This window comes from Nothobranchius furzeri, chromosome 8, assembly GCF_043380555.1.
Source record: "Nothobranchius furzeri strain GRZ-AD chromosome 8, NfurGRZ-RIMD1, whole genome shotgun sequence".
In the NCBI taxonomy this organism is placed as follows: Eukaryota; Metazoa; Chordata; class Actinopteri; order Cyprinodontiformes; family Nothobranchiidae; genus Nothobranchius; species Nothobranchius furzeri.
The window spans coordinates 49,361,106-49,379,865 of NC_091748.1; the positions used below are offsets into that span (position 1 = coordinate 49,361,106).

Below are 18,760 nucleotides of genomic sequence, written 5' to 3' on the forward strand. Positions count from 1 at the left end.
CTCAAGGAAAAACAGTCAGACATTTATCCAAGTCACTGATTATGTCATTTCAACAGGCTGCAAACACTCAGACGGGCTAGACAGCTCAGAGGGGAGAATTATGAAGCTGGAGTGGGATGGAGGCTGCATGAAAAGGAAATGAAAATGGAGCAGAGCTGTATGTGTGATTAAACTGCCTGCTCGCCAGAAAAAGGCCATGCTGGTATAACGCGGTCTGGAGACTTGGCTGTAATGAAAATGTAAAGGTGGTGGGGTTTGGACCCCCAAAATGATGCGTATGAGCACTTACATTCACAATATTACATTATGTGGTGTGTGTGTGTGCACGCGTGAGCGTGTGCCTGTGTGTGTGTGTCTGTGTGCGTACATGCATGCTTAGGTGACAGCAAAATCTCATGAAGCAGCAGATAGATTTCATTGAAACTCTAAGAAAGTGTCAGATAGACACCTACTGAATAACATTTGGAGTCAGCCCAAATCAAGATGGCCACCAGAGCTTATTGGTCTTTAAAAACCACAAGAAAAGCTGTTCCTCAGTACTATGCCTAGTTGTGTACTCACGGACGTGAAAAACATCAACAGTGTTGGCCCAAGAACTGTTCTAATCCTAAGTACATATCATGGCTTTCAATGTTCCCGGATGTGCCCTTGCTCTGCCCATTGTATCAGGAATGCATTGATGAGTGCTTCTGCAGACTTGGGTCTGCAAGGTGGCCCATAATGCATTGCATCGCAAACTGTTATACCTCAAATGGAAAATTGCAGAGGAAAAAGCACATAACTGTAGTGTTTTTACATTAAAAATATGAATAATGAAGTCTATATATATATATATATATATATATATATATATATATACATGTGTACATATACATATACACATACTGTCATGGCCTGAGGCATATCGTTCCCCACACTACCCCTTCTCCTGCAGGTGGGCGGTGCCAGAGAGCTGCCCTGCTGCAGCCATTCAGCTGCAATCACCGGCTGACTACATGAGGAGCAGTCAGAGACCTACACGACGTCGGATGATTAACTCGTTAGGATATCACTCTACATCATCTCTCCAGCCATAACCAACGGATCTCTTCTCCACATCGTCTCATCTGCTCAGCCAGCCGACCCGCTCTCTCTCTCTCTCTCCCCCCACCTGCCTCGCTTAATGTTTTGGACCCGTCATCGTCTTCATTCCTCGTCTCTGAGGCTTGGACCCTGTTTTGAGCTCCTCTCCACCTCAGGCCAGACCTACCCTCTCCTCTGCATCTACACCTCTCCACCATAAAATTCTGCCCCGTACATCAGAGCTCCCTCGAGAGTGCCTCACCTGTCATCACCTCGTTTAATAAATATCATTACTTTCTCTTACCTTTGTCTCCCGGCTCTGATTCTGCATGTGGGTTAGAAAATTAAACGCCAACATGACAGAATCATCCGACCAATCAGCTAACCTTGCAGAATATGTGCCATCCAGAATTTCCGAAATTCTCCACGAACATGACTCCACACTCCGTACTTTACTTGAACAGCTGTCTCTGACTAATCAGCATCTGCACAATTTAGATACGGCAGTTTGCCATCTGCATGAGCAGTGTTCAGCTCCACCACCACCGACTCAGCCTGGAGGAAAGAAACAGGCGAATGTCCTCTAGACTCTGCCTTTATTGTGGACAGCCTGGACATTTCGTCTCTCAATGTCCAGACCAGCCAAAAGGGAGAACCCACCAGTAAAACCGGGATTTCGGGTGGGTGCAAGTGCGTACAGTTTATCTCGGTGTTTACTTTCCTGTGTTGTCTCCTTCTCTCAGCACAGCCTTCCCTTTCGAGCTCTAGTGGATTCTGGAAGGGAGCAAAACCTTGTGGATCAAGCAGTTGTGGACCGACTCCAAATTCCCACTCATTCTACCTACACCCTTACAGGCCTCCTCCTCCTTGGATGGAAATCCTCTCTCTCCCATCACCCATAAGACAATACCCATTCCCCTTTGAATTTATGGTAATCATCACGAACAGTTAACGTTTTTTGTGTTTCCATCCCCCCAGTCTCCTGGTCACCCCTGGCTCGTCACCCATAACCCACACATTAACTGGAGAACAAGTAGTGTGGAGTCCTGGAGTTCCCGCTGTTTCAACACCTGTCTTCAAGCAGCCACGGTGACCACCTCGGACCAGCCTAGCCCCCCCAGTTACTCAACCAGACTTATCAGGAGTTCCTCCCGACTACCACAATCTCCTTCAGGTATTTAGTAAGGATAATGCCTCATCTCTACCCCCCCCCCCCCCCCCCCCCCCCCCACCGAGCTTTTGACTGTGGTATTGATTTACTTCCGGGAGCCACTTTACCTTCTAGTCGCCTTTACAACTTGCTCAAACCCGAACATGAATACATGGAGAAAAACATCTCAGAATCATTAACCTCAGGAATTATAAGACCTTCCACCTCCCGCCTAGGAGCTGGGTTTTTCTTTGTCTCAAAGAAGGATGGTTCCCTTCGTCCCTGCATAGATTATCGGCGTCTTAACCAGATCACGATAAAGAACAAATATCCCTTACCATTGCTGTCGTCCACCTTCGAGCCAGTTCAGAATGCTACTGTGTTTACCAAGTTAGATCTTCGCAACGCCTATCATTTGGTTCGAGTATGCGAGGGAGATGAGTGGAAGACCGCTTTTAAGACTCCACTAGGTAATTTTGAGTATCTTGTGATGCCTTTCGGGTTAACTAATGCCCCCGCTGTATTTTAGGCAGTGGTGAACTCTGTGCTGGTCGACTTCATTGATAAATTTGTAACAGTTTACCTTGATGATATACTCATCTTCTCAAAAACCATGTTGGAGCACTGTCAACATGTACGAGCCGTCTTACAGAGACTCTTGGAGAACCAACTATATGTAAAAGGGGAGAAGTGCGAGTCCCCCGCTCCAGCCATGAGATTCCTGGGGTTCATCATTGAGAGCGGGCGGCTGAGAGCAGACCCTGAGAAGGCTCAGGCAGTGCTGGATTGGCCTGTACCAACTACCCGGAAACAGCTGCAATGGTTCTTGGGTTTTGCCAATTTATGTCGCAGAACTGCATTTCTACAGCCAAACTGCTGAACCCCTCACTGCATTGACCTCCATAAACAAGCCCTTCGTTTGGAACCCTTCTGCTGCTACCGTTTTTTCTGAACTCAAGTTCCTCTTCACCAACGCCCCAGTACTCACCCGTCCTGATCCCTTGAGGCAATTTACCCTAGAGGTGGACGTTTCTGACACCGGGGTGGGAGCAGTCTTATCTCAGATCTGCCTCTCAGACAACAAGTTGCACCCTTGCGCTTTTTTCTCCCGTTGACTGACGCCTGCAGAACACAATTATGATGTGGGAGATCGGGAACTGCTGTCCATCAAGATGGCTTTTGATAAATGGAGACACTGGTTGGAGGGTTCCGAGCACCCGGTCATAGTCTGGACCGATCACAAGAACCTTTCATACCTAAAGACAGCCAAGAGGCTTAACCCTCACCAGTCCAGGTGGTCTCTGTTCTTTTCCAGGTTCAACTTTGTGATTTCTTTCAGACCCGGATCCAAAAACACTAAGCCCGACGCATTATCCAGGCAGTTCTCTTCAGATACCAACACAGAGCCCACAACCATCCTTCCTCACAGAGCCCACAACCATCCTTCCTCCCTCAGTCATTATTGGGACCGTAAGCTGGGAGGTCCAAGAGAAGATTGAGGAGGCCCACAAGAACAACCTCGGTCTAGGTACTGTGCCTCCCAATAAGACTTATGTTCCAATTTCTTGCAGGGGTTCTCTAATACACTGGACTCACACAGCGAGGTTCTCCATCCACCCAGGGGTTGGTAGAACACTGGCCCTCTTACACCGAACCTATTGGTGGCCCCTCATGTACCGCGATGTCAGGGAGTACGTCTTGGCCTGTCACACCTGTGCTCGAAACAAAAGCAGCACACGGTCTCCGTTCGGGCTACTTCAACCCCTTCTCACTCCTTCTAGACCCTGGCCACATATTGCTCTAGATTTTGTGACTGGTCTTCCCCCATCTCAAGGTATGAGTGTCAGCACTTTGGTCGGCTGCCATGCAGTTTTTAAATGTGCTTTATAAATAAAGATGGTATGGTATGGTATGGTATATATTGACCATTGTGGACCGCTTTTCTAAGGCCTGTCATCTTGTACCACTCAAGCACCTTCCCAGCTCCATCAAAACGGCCCAGCTCTTGATAAAGCATGTCTTCAGGCTCCATGGCACCCCGACGGAGATCGTATCTGACCGTGGTCCCCAGTTCCTGTCGCGACTCTGGAAGGACTTTGCTGCTAGTCTGGGAGCCCAAGTTGCGCTCAGTTCAGGATACCACCCCCAAACTAACGGTCAGTGCAAACACATGAATCAAGAGCTGGAAGCCATGTTGCCTCTAGTTGGTGTCAGCATCTTCCCTGGATCAAGTATGCACACAACGTCCACACCTCCTCCTCCACGAACTACTCTCCGTTTGAGATCACACTCGGTTATCAACCCCCTCTGTTCCCATCCTCTCCATCTGAGTCACCGATCTCCATCCCGCAGTTCATTCGAGGCGCACGTCGCATCTGGACGCACACGAGGGCCGCATTGCAAAGGACTGCTGATAGCAACTGCCATCTGGCAGACCGGCATAGGCGGCCGGCGCCCTCCTACACTCCCGGTCAACAGGTTTGGCTCTCCACACGAGACATTTCTATCAAGGCTGTTTGCAAGAAGTTGTCGCCTAGGTTCATAGGCCCCTACACCATCTCGGCCGTCATCAACCCCACCTGTTTCTGACTCGGCCTCCCCTCGTCTCTGAAAACTCAGTTTTTCATGTCTCACTGCTCAAGCCCGTCGAGTCAAGCCTGCTGTGTCCTCCGGTTGACCCTCCACCTCCGGTCCAGCTCGCCAGTGGGGGCTTGGGGTACAAGATCCGACGCCTCCTGGACGTCCGCCCTCGGGGTCGGGGGTTCCAGTATCTCGTCGACTGGGAGGGCTATGGACCTGAACACCGGCAATGGATTCCCCGTTCCTGGATTGATTACCAGTCGTTGGTCCGTGACTTCGAGGCTTCTCGTGCCTCCTCCTCCTTCTCGGGGCCGCCGCGTGGCGCCTCTTGGTGGGTGGGGGGTGCTGTCATGGCCTGAGGTATATCGTTCCCCACACTTACCCTTCTCCTGCAGGTGGGCGGTGCCGGAGAGCTGCCCTGCTGCAGCCATTCAGCTGCAATCACCGGCGGACTACATGAGGAGCAGTCAGAGACCTACACGATGTTGGATGATTAACTCGTTAGGATATCACTCTACATCATCTCTCCATCCATAACCAATGGATCTCTTCTCCACATCGTCTCATCTGCTCAGCCAGCCAACCCGCTCTCTCTCTCTCTCTCTCTCTCTCTCTCTCTCTCTCTCTCTCTCTCTCTCTCTCTCTCTCTCTCTCTCTCTCTCTCTCTCTCTCTCTCTCTCTCTCTCTCTCTCTCTCTCTCTCTCTCTCTCTCTCTCTCTCTCTCTCTCTCTCTCTCTCTCTCTCTCTCTCCCCCACCTGCCTCGCTTAATGTTTTGGACACGTCATCGTCTTTATTCCTCGTCTCTGAGGCTTGGACCCTGTTTTGAGCTCCTCTCCACCTCAGGCCAGACCTACCCTCTCCTCTGCATCTACACCTCTCCACCATAAAATTCTGCCCCGTACATCAGAGCTTCCTCGAGAGTGCCTCACCTGTCATCCCCTTGTTTAATAAATATCATTACTGTCTCTTACCTTTGTCTCCCGGCTCTGATTCTGCATGTGGGTTAGAAAATTAAACGCTAACATGACATATACTTATATACATATGTATGTACATATACATATACATCTATACATTTATACATATATATGTATGTATATATATATATATATATATATATATATATACATATATATATATATATATATATATATATATATATAATGTAGTCATTATTTTGTTATGGAAAGAACTAAACTTATTTTTATTTTAGGTAACTGTAGCATGTAGCAGCGCTTGTTGCCATGATGTAACAGGAAACGATTCTGATCCAAATGATGTCTGAATGAAATGAAGTATGTGAGAATGTACTAGAGTGCTTTGGTATCAAGAAACAGCTGATTACCCCAACTTTGACAGTTTAGAATAGAATAGAACAGAATAATAGTCCTTTGTTGTCACCAAGTCACCTTGCACCACTAAACAGGTAAAACAAACACAGGTAGCAAAACTTGGTAAAATGTGGAAAATACAAATTTAAATAGGAGCAAAAACTCAGCAATGCAATCAGTTTGTCGGAGTTTGACCTCAAATGTAGTGTAGGTAAGAGTAATCTTCACGCCGTTAGTAAATGAATATTTAAAACGCACCTTTCACACAATCAAACACAATAAACACAAGCTAGAAATAAAATGAGGAAGACACTAGTGATACAGTGATCCTGGCGGAAATCAGTCATGGAAGCCATTTTCACTAGAAGCTCTTTCAAATTAATAGCTTTCAGCTACATTTTCAAATAATTTAACATCTTGCAATATTACATGAGATCGCAATGGAAAATATTTTTAAGATTTAATCAAAAATGTCATAATTTTTTAAACTACCATATTTACAGTTACAAACTGAACACGCGTCTGTCGTATCGCTGTGTCCAGTAGAAATGGGCAAATGATGCAGCAACAGCAGCCACATGATATATTAGGTGGAAACGTTCAGATGAAGAGACAGCATCTCAGTGGTGAAGCGTGGGAACAAGCTTGAGGATGAGGGAGGGGGTTGTGGTTGCTTCATGGCTAGACACCCCAGCTGCACGGGCTTCCATTCAGAAATAGGTTAAGAAGGACCTCAAGGGTCAAGGTTAGAGAAGGAGGGGGGAAGGGGGTCACCGCTGCAGTGTGTGTGTGTGTGTGTGTGTGTGTGTGTGTGTGTGTGTGTGTGTGTGTGTGTGTGTGTGTGTGTGTGTGTGTGTGTGTGTGTGTGTGTGCGCGCGCGCGCGTCATTAGTCTGCAGCTCATCCCCGGTTGGCTGTATGGTTTGTCTGAAAGCTGCCTCTGTGTTTGCTTATTTTATAAGCCGCTTCTTATTGCCTCACTCCAGAGGCGAGTCCACCGGAGGGGAAGGGGACCCCCACCCCCTCCCCTTCAGTCAGCCTCTGGCCAGTCTCCAGTCGGACCAGAGCCAAATCGTGGCAGATATCAGAGCTGCAGCCCAGTCAACCCCATGGTCAAACAACCCCCAGCCAAACACAGTCAGACACTTTGACAGCCCCCCCCCCCCACCCCACCCCGTCTGTCTCAGTCTGATGCCTCCTGTAATTTAACATGTCTGCTTGTGCTTCATCGGCTGTGCACACCTCAATCACACATGTATGCCGTTCATTACGCGCGCTGCTTTTGGGCTTCTTTGAATCGGATTTTAGATTAAAACATTTTAAACGATCACACCCAAATTACCTTTTTTTTCCTGTATTGTAGCCAGCTTTTTTTAACCCTTTAAGACCCAGCACGTTACATAATATTCAAAAGATTCAAATTTATAAAAATTTTAAACATTTGATTGGTAATGATAATATAACAAATATTAACTTTCATATTAAATTTATCAAGTGATTCTATAATAATACAACAATAATTATACTAAATAAAAATCCCACTTGACACTTAAGTACATAAATAATCCATGTGCAGGCAGAAAACCCTTAAAAGATTTAAGACTGCTGATTGTTTTGCTCTTGCTAAAGAGACACGGCTCCTAGAAACTTAGAAATGTGTGTGTCACATACGAGACAGTGGGCCTGCTACTGTGAGCAACAGCGTTTTGATATAAACAGCGTAAGCCCTTTAAGAGGAGGGACTGCAGCGCATGAGGGGAGGAGAGGAGAAAAAGGGGTTGTGAAAAAGTGAAGACGGATGAAGAGAGGGTAGAAATGGAGAGGAGCGAAGGCACAAGCTAACACGCGCAGCAGCAGCCTGCTTTCTTTCTCCATTGGGGGACTTGTGCTTCATTACACTGTCTGAAAGAAAAACCCGCTTTCCCTCATCACCTCAATAGACGTGTCCCTCTTCTCTTCGATAGCCTGGAGGGTTCCCCTACCAAATAAAAAACCCCACCTCCCTCCGTCCTCGTTCTCCTCACACATTTCTGCCTCCTAATCGCCTCAGCTCGCGCTAAAACCGAGCTTAGTAGCAGCAGTTCTGTGAGCCCCTCTGGTCCACCTCCTCCCATCATCCTCCAATCCCCACAGGCTCCCCTTCTCTCCTCATTCACTCACCTTGGTCAGACACACCACCCACCCACTGCTTAAATCCCTATCAGCATGTCAAGTAAATGTCTGCCCAGCTGGGGTTGACACACACACCCACGCACACACACGCATGCTAAAATATGAATGCACTACACACACCATCTTTTGCTTGCTTCTGGGGTTTAGCCTTCCTCCCTGCCGACCCTTTTCACCCCAGTTTTGCTCTCTTCCACTCCTCGCCGTCTCTCTTTCCCCCTCCTGCTCTCCTCCGGCGATGATCTGACAGGATGGTTTGACTAGCTGACTATATCTGCGAGAGGTTTATCGTCGAGCTTCCCTTTTCTCCCTCTGCAATCTGCCTCATGTTTCTTTGCGGTAAAAAACAGCCGGCTTTGTGTTTCATCAGGTTGATTAAAAGTACGGAGAAATCTTATCCTGTAAACTTCTGTCTGTTTATCTTCTAATGCAATCTGCCGCTGATAAATCTGAGCTAGAATCTTTCCATACCACAGATTCTAGGCACTGCCATTTATATGTGTTCCTTATTTTTGCACCATTCCATTCAATGCAAAAGTGGCTTTTCACTGAGCTCTTAATAATTTAAAAACACGTGTGTCTGAAGAATTTATGTCACCAAAAGGATCAGATTTACCTTCAATAAAGAGGTTTGGGTGCATGCCTGGCTGTGATGTAAAGAAAAGCTATTTTCTCATGTATCTAAACTGCCACATGGGGAGCTATTGTCTGATCTCCTACCAGGAGGAAATTATTTGTGTAATCTGTGTTTGTTGTACTCTTGTGAAGCTCCATAATGATCCGTGTGTCTGGATCGTGTACACCCCTCGCATCCTAAACATGACGGTGGGCTGAAGACACAAGGGTCTGCTGATTTTGAGCAGCCTTTCCTAATCTCGGCGCTTTACAGTCGTCGCTCTAATTTCTGATGACAATGATGAGCTCCGAGCATTTCCGTCAACATCCCTGGCCTGGTGGACGATCAGCGGCTGCATAGTCCCGTTGTCTCTCCCATCAGGCTGAAAAACGTGCAACACAGCTGGCGATGTGCAACGCTGCAGAGAAACCCCTCCGTTATATGGTTGTATATTTACAGCCGGGGTGCAATTCACAAACCTGCGTTTTCTTGCCTGTAGGCATGTGGACCCCTTTGTCGTTTCGCTTTTTCATCAGGCGTGCAGCAGGCAGCAGAGCAGTGAGAACGGGGGTCCTTGCCGCACGTGCACAGCCAGCGGGGCGCGGGAAGGGGAGAGAAGGGAAATGTGCATTTTCATTTTAGCGGGTGCTAATCTCTGGAGCCCATGTGCTTTGTTCATACAGAGAGAGTGTTGACGTAATTATCACACACACACACACACACACACACACACACACACACACACACACACACACACACACACACACACACACACACGCGCACACACACACACACACACACACACACACACACTTGTGAATCTGTGCTTTGTCAACATTCTGAACCTGACTCCAGTTTATTGTCCAGAGGAGCTAAGTGGGTCTTCAGCCCAGCGTTCCCAAGCAAAACTGTGTTTGTCACACACTCACACACATTTAGCACAAAGCTATTGTTTCTGCTAGTGTGTCAGTGGTCCTCTGGGTGATTGTGGGCTGACTGTATCAGAGGACGCACATCACTGACCTGCTCGTGCTGCGTTTGCTTGCAGCAAATCTCTGTTTTTACTGTGCATGATTCATTTTAACAAGGCTGGATTAAACCAGTTCAGACTAAGGAATCATAATAAATCAAAGAAAATTAGGCGATTGTTTATGAAATGCCTACTGCCTTTGTTATTGCCCATTGCTGGAAGGTGAAACAGGTTCTTTCTTATTGGGGTCTTTTCTTGCACCTGCGTGTGTGTTGGTGTTCATTAGCGAATGTTCTCATGAACTGGAGGATTTTAATGAAACTCTCAAAGTAATCATTTGAGGTACTTCTACATCTGATTAACCTTTACAATCAATCCCATTCAGGATGAAGGCCACCGCTAATTGACCTTAGCAAGCACTTAAGTGACTGTAACTCAGTCAGTCTTACTAACATTGGGTCACGATTTGAAGGGTTTGTGGTTGAGCGTCTTCCTCGACACAGGCAGCACAAAACTCCTTCATATCTCAATATAAGATCTCAGATGAAACTTTCAGTGATAAGGATCATGCTAAGAAGTTCTAGGCCTTTCAGTTTAAGAGCTATCGTATTTATCTTTTAATGTTTTCTTACTTTTTAGTTCAGTTATTTCTAGATCCACTTTTTGTGAATCCAGAGGCTGCAGCTTGCTTAGCTGAGTCCATAAAGAGCTGCTTTAAAAAGCTATGTTAACAGACCAACAAAGCTGTGTCCCCCTCACACCACTCACACACACACACACACACACACACACACACACACACACACACACACACACACACACACACAGAGCCCTCTGTGAAGGGGTGGTTCCCATAGGGATGTGGCGGATCTCCAACCGGCCTCTCATTCAGCCCAAAGCACGTCACGGTCACTTATGGTGGAAGGGGCGAAGGAAAAAAAAACACACAATTCATCCCGGGTCTGATCCGATGGCATGTTTTTTTAATGAGCTGGCTCTATGTCTTTGTTTGGGGACCAAATTCAAGTCTGGACCTGAGTAAAGTCCTGCTGAATAAGATGCAAGGCCGCAGCCAGGCTCAACTTAGCACACACAAAGCACAGGGGGCCCAGCGTCTGTTTTACGGCTGTGAATGGGTCGCTACGTCACACACATCTTTTTTTTAAACACGTGTGATAACCAGCAGTTTATTTTTACTAGAACAATTTTTACCCAGTATTTGCTGTTGTCAGCACTGAAGGACAAGCTCAACACTCATCTCTTTTCAGGGGACACATGAATGCTCAAAAGAGGTCGATTCGTAACCCATCAAGTTAGTTTTTTTTTATCCAGGGTCATAAACAGAAAGCTTGTTTTTTTTCCTTCTCATTTTCATTTTCACAAGACCCGGCGTCTTTTGCGGAAAACGTCACACCATATATCACGCATGCATGTGCATTTGTCATATGGTGTGTGTACATCTGCAAGCACGGCAGGCGCTCACTGGTTTGTATGTTCAGGGGTGAGGACAGTCATTAAACTGTCTGCCTGCATCACCAGACTCAACCATCACCCTGCCCGGCTGTTCGCTCTGCTTCTCGCCAGGCCCTTGAATGGCACACACACACACACACACACACACACACACACACACACACACATTGGCAATTGGCCAGATTTTAAACACACAAAGCACACATTCTGTATCCCACACTCAACTCAGTACAGACAGAAGATTCTGAAGGTTAGCACCAGCTGCTACTGGTACCTCCTGTAACATTGCTGAAAAGGTTAAAGGTAAAGTTAAAACAGTCATAATTAAATAATAATGGTGAATTAAGTCATCTCCAAAGCTTTAATTTCCAGTAATGACCCCTGATTAAGAATCAGATTTTAGAGTCTGGATGTTTCTTGTTTGGTTTACCACCAACAGCCAGTGAGAACCGATCAAAAGAAACTAGAAACGATTTCATATAAAACTCCACATAAAAGTTTTTAAAGCTTTTTAAACCGATGATAACATGAGCTGGTGTAGGCCTATTGTTATTCTGACCCTTGAGAGGAATTAGCACGCAGAGGCAGACAAGCCCGTGGCTGAACCCAAACTGGAGAACTGAACTGGAGTGAGTGGTAAGAGCCTCATTCCACACCCCCTGTCCCAAACCCTAATGGGACGTCAGACGGACAGCTTGGGCTGAATTGAGCAGAATGAGCGGCCTCTGAGTCTCTTGTTGGATCCCTAACCCCCATCCTTCCTGTGCCCCACACTGCTAGCATCCGTAGCAGCGCCCCTCACTTCCCTGGGCTATTCAGGAGCTCCCAGACACCCTCCATTCTTCACCCACAGTCCAACTCTGCATAAATTAGTCTCGTCAGCCCGGCGTCTCGTCAGCCGGCTCGGCAGCATTGCACCCCCAGGTCTGCCGTCTCCTCCTAGAGTTTGTGGCTGCTGCTTCTTCCCTGTTCGTCTCCACCCCTACCCCCACCACTGCACCCGTCACCAGCTGACTTGCTTTATGCTCTCCATATTTTCCCAACCTTCTTATTACACCAGCAGCTTCTCGCCTAGCCAAACCCTCTCTGCTCCTTTTTATCCGGAACATTGTTTACATCTGTCTTGGTAATCACTGGTGAAGCTTGTCTGGGCCTCACAGATGTTGCAGTAATATGGGGATTAGCAGGCTTAACACTCTGGTTTATTTGGGGACTTTTCCCAATGGCTTTGCAGTGAAGCCCATCAGCTTCTCTGAGTTTGACCTTTTTACCCATTTCACTCTGGGCTTAGATCCTGTGGTTCCTCGTCTCTTTGATTTGTGACTTTTTTCACTAATGTCTAGCGTTCTGGTGTTTTCTTATCCAGCTTGCTGCTTTAGGCTCTCCCTTTGAATTTCCACACTTAGATGCAGTCTATAAAGCTGAAACCTTTTGGCCTTCTTATGTTTTTGTCCGCAGCAGCCCAATTTTTTATGCTTACCAATGATGAGTATGAACTGATCATATAAACTCTTCTCTGTTTGATTTAATTAACTTTGCGCTGTCCTTTGTTCACATTTGCCTCCACCTACCATGAATCAATGTCAGATAGCACACTTTTGGTCACATTCTGTTTGTAATTTGGAAGGTGAAGTCTTAAATTATCAATCATTTACAAATAATCAGCCCAAACCAGCGGATGTTCATTGCTGCGATGCTTGAGTCCTGCCGTAATGTCTAGAGGTTTTTCTTTTTAGTTTTTCCTTGTTAACAAATCACAATGCTTCAGATGCGTTTACAGAATTATCCCATAGCCATGTCTAATGGTGAAACTAACTCTGTTTTTTTCACAATAAAAGCATTTGATATTTCTGTTTTTTTAAGGGATTAAAGTCTCATCGTCGTCGTCGGCGTCGTCGTCGTCTTCCTCCGCTTATCCGGGTCCGGGTCGCGGGGGCAGCATCCCAACTAGGGAGCTCCAGGCCGTCCTCTCCCCGGCCTTGTCCACCAGCTCCTCCAGCAGGACCCCAAGGCGTTCCCGGACCAGATTGGAGATGTAACCTCTCCAACGTGTCCTGGGTCGACCCGGGGGCCTTCTGCCGGCAGGACATGCCCGAAACACCTCCCCGGGGAGGCGTCCAGGAGGCATCCTGACCAGATGCCCAAACCACCTCAACTGGCTCCTTTCGATCCGGATGAGCAGCGGTTCTACTCCGAGTCCCTCCCGAATGTCCAAGCTCCTCACCCTATCTCTAAGGCTGAGCCCGGCCACCCTACGGAGGAAACTCATTTCGGCCGCTTGTATCCGCGATCTCGTTCTTTTGGTCATTACCCAAAGCTCATGACCATAGGTGAGGATTGGGACGTAGATCGACCGGTATATCGAGAGCCTGGCTTTCTGGCTCAGCTCCATCTTCCCCACGACAGATCGGTTCAGTGTCCACATCACTGCAGACGCCGAACCAATCCGCCTGTCGATCTCCCGATCCCTCCTACCCTCACTCGTGAACAAGACCCCGAGATACTTAAACTCCTCCACTTGAGGTAGGACCTCTCCCCCGACCCGGAGGTGGCAAGCCACCCTTTTCCGGTTGAGAACCATGGTCTCAGATTTGGAGGTGCTGATCCTCATCCCAGCCGCTTCACATTCGGCCGCGAACCTACCCAGCAAGAGCTGAAGGTCAGAGCTGGATGAAGCTAGGAGGACCACATCATCCGCAAAAAGCAGAGACGAGATTCTCCTGCCACCAAACTCGACACACTCCACACCATGGCTGCGTCTAGAAATTCTGTCCATAAAAGTGATGAACAGAACCGGTGACAAAGGGCAGCCCTGGCGGAGTCCAACCCTCACTGGGAACAGGTCCGACTTACTACCGGCTATGCGGACCAAACTCACGCTCCTCTGGTAAAGGGACTGAATGGCCCTTAACAGAAAGCCACCCACCCCATACTCCTGGAGCGTCCCCCACAGGGTGCCCCTGGGGACACGGTCATAAGCCTTCTCCAAATCCACAAAGCACATGTGGATTGGTTGGGCAAACTCCCATGCCCCCTCCCTCACCCTTGCAAGGGTATAGAGCTGGTCCACAGTTCCACGGCCAGGACGAAAACCACATTGCTCCTCCTCTATCTGAGATTCAACTATCGATCGGACCCTCCTCTCCAGTACCTTGGAGTAGACCTTTCCAGGGAGGCTGAGGAGTGTGATCCCCCTATAGTTGGAACACACCCTCAGGTCACCCTTCTTAAAGATGGGGACCACCACCCCGGTCTGCCACTCCCTAGGAACTGCCCCCGATGACCACGCAATGTTGTAGAGACGTGTCAACCATGACAGCCCCACAACATCCATAAATTTGAGATACCCAGGACGAACCTCATCCGCCCCCGGGGCTCCGCCGCTGTGTAGTTGTTTGACTACCTCAGCAACTTCTGCCCCCGAGATCGGACAGTCCATCCCCAGGCCTCCCAGCTCTGGTTCCTCCTCGGAATGCGCATTGGTGGGATTGAGGAGCTCCTCAAAGTATTCCTTCCACCGTCCGACTATGGCCTCAGTTGACGTCAGCAGCTCCCCATCCCCACTGTAAACAGTGTGAGCGAGTTGCTGCCTTCCTCTTCTGAGGCGCCGGACAGTTTGCCAGAACCTCTTTGGAGCCAATCGATAGTCTTTCTCCATGGCCTCACCAAACTCCTCCCACGCCCGAGATTTTGCCTCGGCAACTGCCACTGCTGCACCCTGCTTGGCTATCCGGTACCTGTCTGCTGCCTCCGGAGACCCACTGACCAGCCACGCCCTGTAGGTCTCCTTCTTCAGCTTGACGGCTCCCCGAACCTCTGGTGTCCACCAGCGGGTACGGGGGTTGCCACCACGACTGGCACCGGCCACCTTACGACCACAGCTAGCAACAGCCGCCTCGACAATCGCAGAGTGGAACAAGGCCCACTCGGACTCAATGTCCCCCACTGCTCTCGGGACGTGGTCAAAGCTCTGCCGGAGGTGGGAGTTGAAGACCGTCTTGACAGGTTCTTCTGCCAGGCGTTCCCAGCAGACCCTCACTATGCGTTTGGGTCTGCCAGGTCTACGCGGCATGTTCCCTTGCCATCTGATCCAACTCACCACCAGGTGGTGATCAGTTGACAGCTCCGCCCCTCTCTTCACTCGGGTGTCCAAAACATACGGCCGCAGGTCAGATGATACGACTACAAAATCTATCATCGACCTGTGACCTAGGCTGCCCCGGTACCAAGTGTACCGGTGGGCATCCTTATGTTCGAACATGGTGTTCGTTATGGCCAAACTGCGGCTTGCACAGAAGTCCAATAACAAAACACCGCTCGAGTTCAGATTAGGTGGGCCATTCCTCCCAATCACACCCCTCCAGGTCAAGCTGTCATTGCCCACGTGAGCATTGAAGTCCCCCAGCAGGACAATGGAGTCCCCTGATGGAGCACTATCTAGCACTCGTCCCAGGGACTCCAAAAAGGGTGGGTACTCTGAACTGATATTTGGCCCATAAGCACAAACAACAGTCAGGACCCGTTCCCCGACCTGAAGGCGCAAGGAAGCTACCCTCTTGTCCCCCGGGGTAAACCCCAACACACAGGCAGAGAGTCTTGGGGCTAACAAAAAGCCAACCCCAGCCCTCCGCCTCTCACCCGGAGCAACTCCAGCAAAGTAGAGTGTCCAACCCTTCTCCAGGTCTCGGGTTCCAGAGCCAATGCAATGTGTCGAGGTGAGTCCGACTATATCTAGCCGGTACCGCTCAACCTCTGCCACAAGCTCCGGCTCCTTCCCCGCCAGCGAGGTGACGTTCCATGTCCCAAAAACTAGTTTTCTTGTCCGGGGATTGGACCGCCAAGGCTCCCGCCTTGGTCTGCCACCCGATTCGCATTGCACCGGACCCTTCATGTTCCTCCTGCGGGTGGTGGGTCCACAGTTGGACGAGCCCATGTATCCGGTTCGGGCTGGGCCCGGCCGGGCCCCATGGGCCCCATGGGCGAAAGCCCAGCCACCAGGCGCTCGCTCACGGGCCCCAACCCCAGGCCTGGCTCCAGGGTGGGACCCCGGTAACCCTCCGGGCCGGGTACTCCGACTCTTCGTTTTAACCGCCATGAAAGATCCTTCGAACCGTTCTTTGTCTCACCCTTCACCTAAGACCAATTTGTCATGGGAGACCCTACCAGGGGCACTAAATGCCCCAGACAACATAGCTCCTAGGATCATTAGGGCACTCAAACTCCTCCACCACGATAAGGTGACGGTTCAAGGAGGTCTCATCTCACTTGTTTTTATTACATTTGTAATGATTATCATCAGCATTTTTTTATTTTGTTAAATTCCACATTTATGCACTGATTCACATTACAAGTCAGATTAAAAACCTAAGTCTGAAAAGGAAAAGAAATCAAAGGACAGCCACACAGTCTGCTCAAAAGGAATCCGGGCCTTGAACAGTCCCAGACAAGAGGCCCACTGGCCCAGACAAGCTGATGACCTCTGGTCTGTGATGATGCTTAAAACCTTTGCAGTTTCTACCTCTCTCGTCTTTAAGGTGGCGCTCGAAGCTAATTGGATGCTCCTCTCAGACTCAGCACTGCTGCTGCTTCCATCTACATCACACCGCGTGACCGAGTCATGCTTTCTGACCAAGCAGATCCAGCATCAGAAGCTGTGTGTGTGTGTGTGTGTGTGTGTGTGTGTGTGTGTGTGTGTGTGTGTGTGTGTGTGTGTGTGTGTGTGTGTGTGTGTGTGTGTGTGTGTGTGTGTGTGTGTGTGTGTGTGTGTGTGTGTGTGTGTGTGTGTTTGGGGTCAATGTATTTTTGTCTGGATCCTAATCCCAAAGGGGATATTAGTCTGGTAGAACCGTTGCCCCCACCCCCTACCAGTCTGTCTGTGTGTGTGTGTGTGTGTGTGTGTAGCAGTCGAGAGTCCCAGACAGGCTCTGCCTTGACCTTTGACCCATGACTGTCTGCAGGCTCCAGGATCACGCGCGCCACTGATGCAAACAGCTGATAGACGCACAAACGTCCATGCACACGCGAACGTCCTCCTCCCTCCTTCATCGTTGTCATTAACAGTTACGTGTGTGTGTGTGTGTGTGTGTGTGTGTGTGTGTGTGTGTGTGTGTGTGTGTGTGTGTGTGTGTGTGTGTGTGTGTGTGTGTGTGTGTTGTTTGGATAATTTAGGCGTTCAACTTTGTAACCCAAATAGCTCTGCATAGGTTTTGTGCTCTTCTGCAACAACAAAACCAGAAAAAACAAACCCTCAGAGTGTTTTCTTAACTTTTACTTTTAGATGCCCGGCTGGAACCGGAGAATTCCTGCTGGAATAACTGCACAATCTGCAGAATCCTTCTTTCACTAAAGAAAACTTTTTGTATGCTTTTGTCTCCACAGATGCAGTTTGGGGGGATAAAATCCACCTTAAGGACGAAAAGCAGATTTTCCACCAGAACAAAGCCCACATGCTGCCTGTAGCTAGCTTGTTTGAACATGTTTAGCTGTAGCCTCACACGGACGAGCCAGCTCCACACCTGCACCAGCAGTCGGTGCTTCAGACACATCATTAAGTCAGACAATCAGCCGTCTAGTCAACAGCCCCCGCTGATGCGAACAGGCAAGCCTCAGCCGCTTCTAAAGGTAAGTTTAACAGTCAAATCTATTTAAGAGCTGTAGAAAGTGTAAAGTGGATCCGCAGCATAATGTTTCCCCAGAATTTGTTTCGTTAGATATGAATAACTATTTTTGAAACCAATTTTAGCTCGGAGATTGAATGAGACCCCAAGTGGTCTCTTTTATTTATTTATTTTGTCACCCGGTTAATTCAAGTATTAGACTGTAAAATTGCTCGATAAGAGTTTGCTGCAGTTTGTTTTCTGCATGGGAAAAAGAAATCAGCCAATGCATATTTGTATATCACTGCTGTGGTGTAATGATTTATTGTTTCTAAAGTATTGATTTAAACGGCAAAACAAGTTCTGATGTCTTCAATAAAGTTCGTGAAAAAGTTAAATGAGAATCTCTCCCGAGTTGTTTTTTCTGCTTCTGCTTCATAATTTGGGTTAAATCTAACAGGATACATGGCCTGCATTTGATATAGCACCTTCTAGAGTCCTGGAACCCCCCAAGGTGCTTTACAACACAATCAGTCATTCACCCATTCACACACTGGTGGGGATGAGCTACAATGTAGCCACAGCTGCCCTGGGGCGCACTGACAGAGGCGAGGCTGCCGAGCACTGGCGCCACCGGTCCCTCCGACCACCACCAGCAGGCAACGTGGGTTAAGAGTCTTGCCCAAGGACACAACGACAGCGACAGGCTGAACGGGGCTCGAACCTGCAACCTTCCGATTACGGAGCGAGCACTAAACTCCTGTGCCACCGTCAGGATGACTTATTTCTTCATATTTGCATTTATTCTAAATA

At 48.5% G+C, this 18,760-nt stretch overlaps 1 long non-coding RNA gene across 2 annotated transcripts in view; it reads left to right on the forward strand.

Moving 5' to 3' along the window:
* LOC107393337 (uncharacterized) overlaps positions 1–18,345 on the forward strand; it is a 51,954-nt gene extending 33,609 nt beyond the window's left edge. For both annotated transcript variants that reach the window (XR_011521329.1, XR_011521328.1), the window contains exon 4: positions 17,730–18,345. This is a non-coding gene — a long non-coding RNA (uncharacterized lncRNA). The remainder of the gene's footprint in view (positions 1–17,729) is intronic.
* Positions 18,346–18,760: the final 415 nt, after the last annotated feature.